The sequence below is a fragment of the Schistocerca gregaria genome, unplaced genomic scaffold, assembly GCF_023897955.1.
Source record: "Schistocerca gregaria isolate iqSchGreg1 unplaced genomic scaffold, iqSchGreg1.2 ptg001137l, whole genome shotgun sequence".
NCBI lineage: Eukaryota > Metazoa > Arthropoda > Insecta > Orthoptera > Acrididae > Schistocerca > Schistocerca gregaria.
In genome coordinates, this window is record NW_026062469.1 from 20001 (window position 1) to 25000 (window position 5000).

At 56.2% G+C, this 5000-nt stretch overlaps 3 non-coding genes across 3 annotated transcripts in view; all 3 read left to right on the forward strand.

Annotated features, from left to right (window-relative positions):
- The first annotated feature begins 2116 nt into the window (after positions 1-2116).
- LOC126328689 (small subunit ribosomal RNA) lies at positions 2117-4009 on the forward strand. The gene has a single exon (XR_007561925.1). It is a non-coding gene; the product is annotated as a small subunit ribosomal RNA (ribosomal RNA).
- A 369-nt stretch (positions 4010-4378) lies between these two features.
- LOC126328700 (5.8S ribosomal RNA) lies at positions 4379-4533 on the forward strand. The gene has a single exon (XR_007561935.1). It is a non-coding gene; the product is annotated as a 5.8S ribosomal RNA (ribosomal RNA).
- A 188-nt stretch (positions 4534-4721) lies between these two features.
- Positions 4722-5000, forward strand: part of LOC126328693 (large subunit ribosomal RNA) — a 4222-nt gene continuing 3943 nt past the window's right edge. Inside the window, exon 1 of the ribosomal RNA XR_007561929.1 lies at positions 4722-5000. This exon is cut by the window's right edge and continues 3943 nt beyond it. This is a non-coding gene — a ribosomal RNA (large subunit ribosomal RNA).

The following is a 5000-nucleotide window of genomic DNA, read 5'->3' on the forward strand; positions in this document are numbered from 1 at the left end:
TTAACCTAACCCACGTTGTCCCTTAACCTAACCCACGTTGTCCCTTAACCTAACCCACGTTGTCCCTTAACCTAACCCACGTTGTCCCTTAACCTAACCCACGTTGTCCCTTAACCTAACCCACGTTGTCCCTTAACCTAACCCACGTTGTCCCTTAACCTAACCCACGTTGTCCCTTAACCTAACCCACGTTGTCCCTTAACCTAACCCACGTTGTCCCTTAACCTAACCCACGTTGTCCCTTAACCTAACCCACGTTGTCCCTTAACCTAACCCACGTTGTCCCTTAACCTAACCCACGTTGTCCCTTTGCCTAACATAGTTCACTGCTCGGAATCTCTGGTGTCGTTGTTATCCTCATGTAGATGTCTTGCGAGTGTTGCTTACTTTCCACATATTCCCGCTATCCACTGTCAATTGTACTGCAATAGGACTATATCGCCCCCCCCCCCCCCCCCTCTGCCCCTCTCTTTGTGTCTCCGTCCTCTCAAGCTGGTCGGTCTGGCGTTTGAGTGTTAAATGAGCCTCGCAGCTGTTCAGTTGCGTTCAGATGTCGACGCCCTCAGTGTACGTCGTGGTATGGTCTGTGTCCATTGTCCGCTGATGTCGTACGCGTAACCCACACGCTGTACCGATCATCGGTAGTTACGTACAGAGTGAAGTAGTGTGATACGTGTGACCGTACGCTGGCTGTGCCCAACGGTGTCGAATCTCAATTTCCATATGTTGTGCTCGATGCTACTTGTCTCGTCTCCCAATAACAGCTAGGTTGCACTGTGGTACGCCGTAGAGGCGTGTGGGAGGAACGTACGAACGCATTGTATGTCACCCTGGGTCGCTGGGGGTGGTGGTGCGGTGAGTCAGGTCAGGTCAGCGTGAGCCGTGTGATGTAGTGACGCGTGTATTCCGACTTTGTCGTATTGCCTCACACAAAGTGCTACCCTGGTGGACCGCGTTCCATATCTGGGACATGCCGCAGATGCCGGTTGACAGTGGATCGCGGAAGGGACATCGCATACGTGCGCGGGCCACCTTCCACGTGTTCTCTTCTGCACATGTCGCAGTGTGTATGTGGTCTGATGTAGCGTGTCGTGACACATGACATCCTGGCATGCAAGAATTGTTGAATTCGCAAATGTAGGTGGACATCTACGTTTACTGCCCAAGATACGCAAATGAACTGGAAATCCGTTGTTGAGCGGTTGTTCACGCTGGAGGTGAATCTGTGATGGCGACGATCGGTACAGCTATTAACCGGTTGTTTCAGCGGTACCCGCCACATCCACACACGTGACTAGGCCCATGTGGGTATGAAGCGATACGCGGCGGTGGCTTGGTGGGACTGTTCCCGGCCGGTGAAGGGGGGCCGCCCGGCGTGTTGGCCGCGCGCTGCGTGGGCGCACGCGCAACAGGCGGCTGGTGGGGGGCGCCGAGTGGCAGGAGCGCCAGCCGACGGGCTCGGCAGGCGGCGCAGCTACGCTGCGGCGCACCCTGCACGCGGCGCCTGGCGGCCAAAGTTGGTTCAGCCGAGCCCGGTGCGAAGCGCGGTGGACATCTGCAGTGTGCTGGTCTGATTGAGGACTGTGTGCGTTGAGGATGCGCCGCCGCCTGGCACTCGGCGCCGCGACGCCGTCTGCTGCTCGGTCGCCCCAGCGGTTCTCGCAGGTGGTTTGTATCGCAGTTGTGCGGACGTGTTGGCGCGTGCGCTGTGCTGGGAGAGTTCGCTTCTGCACCCAAGTGGGGCTTTGCCCTTGTGTGGCGCTGGCGTTGGAGCTGCCGGTCACCATAGGTGGCGCGTGTTGTCTCCCGCCGGCAATGCCACGACAGCACGCTCCCGGGCCTCTGTCGGCAGCGGCGAGCTCAGTTGGGAGCAAGGGTGTTCGCACTAAAACCGTCTACTCGCCTAACTCCGGGCGATTGCGCCTCTCTCGAAACCGACCAAGTACCTAGGACGGCGCTGCGCGCCGCCGGGACCTGAGAGGGTTTCGAGGTGTATCGTGCAGGGGAGCTCGGCCTCCTCCTGTTTGCAGAATAATTGAGCGGACGCTTGCGTGTTCGCGCGGGCCCCCGGGACACACTCCCGGGCGGCCGGCTGCTCAGCTCTAGTTGACGCAGCTCCCTGGTTGATCCTGCCAGTAGTCATATGCTTGTCTCAAAGATTAAGCCATGCATGTCTCAGTACAAGCCGCATTAAGGTGAAACCGCGAATGGCTCATTAAATCAGTTATGGTTCCTTAGATCGTACCCACGTTACTTGGATAACTGTGGTAATTCTAGAGCTAATACATGCAAACAGAGTCCCGACCAGAGATGGAAGGGACGCTTTTATTAGATCAAAACCAATCGGATTGGCTTGTCTGGTCCGTTTGCCTTGGTGACTCTGAATAACTTTGGGCTGATCGCACGGTCCTCGTACCGGCGACGCATCTTTCAAATGTCTGCCTTATCAACTGTCGATGGTAGGTTCTGCGCCTACCATGGTTGTAACGGGTAACGGGGAATCAGGGTTCGATTCCGGAGAGGGAGCCTGAGAAACGGCTACCACATCCAAGGAAGGCAGCAGGCGCGCAAATTACCCACTCCCGGCACGGGGAGGTAGTGACGAAAAATAACGATACGGGACTCATCCGAGGCCCCGTAATCGGAATGAGTACACTTTAAATCCTTTAACGAGTATCTATTGGAGGGCAAGTCTGGTGCCAGCAGCCGCGGTAATTCCAGCTCCAATAGCGTATATTAAAGTTGTTGCGGTTAAAAAGCTCGTAGTTGGATTTGTGTCCCACGCTGTTGGTTCACCGCCCGTCGGTGTTTAACTGGCATGTATCGTGGGACGTCCTGCCGGTGGGGCGAGCCGAAGGGGTGCTTTCGCGTCCCGAGGCGGACCCCGTTTAAATCCTACCAGGGTGCTCTTTGTTGAGTGTCTCGGTGGGCCGGCACGTTTACTTTGAACAAATTAGAGTGCTTAAAGCAGGCAAGCCCGCCTGAATACTGTGTGCATGGAATAATGGAATAGGACCTCGGTTCTATTTTGTTGGTTTTCGGAACCCGAGGTAATGATTAATAGGGACAGGCGGGGGCATTCGTATTGCGACGTTAGAGGTGAAATTCTTGGATCGTCGCAAGACGAACAGAAGCGAAAGCATTTGCCAAGTATGTTTTCATTAATCAAGAACGAAAGTTAGAGGTTCGAAGGCGATCAGATACCGCCCTAGTTCTAACCATAAACGATGCCAGCCAGCGATCCGCCGCAGTTCCTCCGATGACTCGGCGGGCAGCCTCCGGGAAACCAAAGCTTTTGGGTTCCGGGGGAAGTATGGTTGCAAAGCTGAAACTTAAAGGAATTGACGGAAGGGCACCACCAGGAGTGGAGCCTGCGGCTTAATTTGACTCAACACGGGAAACCTCACCAGGCCCGGACACCGGAAGGATTGACAGATTGATAGCTCTTTCTTGATTCGGTGGGTGGTGGTGCATGGCCGTTCTTAGTTGGTGGAGCGATTTGTCTGGTTAATTCCGATAACGAACGAGACTCTAGCCTGCTAACTAGTCGCGTGACATCCTTCGTGCTGTCAGCGATTACTTTTCTTCTTAGAGGGACAGGCGGCTTCTAGCCGCACGAGATTGAGCAATAACAGGTCTGTGATGCCCTTAGATGTTCTGGGCCGCACGCGCGCTACACTGAAGGAATCAGCGTGTCTTCCTAGGCCGAAAGGTCGGGGTAACCCGCTGAACCTCCTTCGTGCTAGGGATTGGGGCTTGCAATTGTTCCCCATGAACGAGGAATTCCCAGTAAGCGCGAGTCATAAGCTCGCGTTGATTACGTCCCTGCCCTTTGTACACACCGCCCGTCGCTACTACCGATTGAATGATTTAGTGAGGTCTTCGGACTGGTACGCGGCATCGACTCTGTCGTTGCCGATGCTACCGGAAAGATGACCAAACTTGATCATTTAGAGGAAGTAAAAGTCGTAACAAGGTTTCCGTAGGTGAACCTGCGGAAGGATCATTACCGACTAGACTGCATGTCTTTCGATGTGCGTGTCGTGTCGTGTCGCGCAACACGCTACCTGTACGGCAGTGGCCGTGCGCCGCGTGCGGAACCACGCGTGCCTCTCAAAACTAGCGGAAGTGTTGTTGTTGTTGTGTGGTACGAGCGCTGAAGCTCTGGAGCGGCTGGCCTGCGGTACCTGGCGCCTGGCGCCGGTTTTGAATGACGTTCGCCCGAGTGCCTGTCCGCCCCGGTGTGGAGCCGTACGACGCCCATCGGCTGTGAGGCCGTTGGACACAAAAAAATAGTGGAACAGGGGCCGTCAGACGCCTCAGTCCCGCAAATGCTGCTGTCTTGAAAGAGACAGTGGGAGACTGAAAAGGAAAAGATCACCCAGGACGGTGGATCACTCGGCTCGTGGGTCGATGAAGAACGCAGCAAATTGCGCGTCGACATGTGAACTGCAGGACACATGAACATCGACGTTTCGAACGCACATTGCGGTCCATGGATTCCGTTCCCGGGCCACGTCTGGCTGAGGGTCGGCTACGTATACTGAAGCGCGCGGCGTTTGTCCCGCTTCGGAGACGTGGGAGTGTCGTGGTCGCCTGTGTGGCCGGCCGCGTCTCCTTAAACGTGCGATGCGCGCCCGTCGCCTGGCGGTTCGCATACCGGTACTTTCTCGGTAGCGTGCACAGCCGGCTGGCGGTGTGGCGTGCGACACCTCGTACAACGACCTCAGAGCAGGCGAGACTACCCGCTGAATTTAAGCATATTACTAAGCGGAGGAAAAGAAACTAACAAGGATTCCCCCAGTAGCGGCGAGCGAACAGGGAAGAGTCCAGCACCGAACCCCGCAGGCTGCCGCCTGTCGTGGCATGTGGTGTTTGGGAGGGTCCACTACCCCGACGCCTCGCGCCGAGCCCAAGTCCAACTTGAATGAGGCCACGGCCCGTAGAGGGTGCCAGGCCCGTAGCGGCCGGTGCGAGCGTCGGCGGGACCTCTCCTTCGA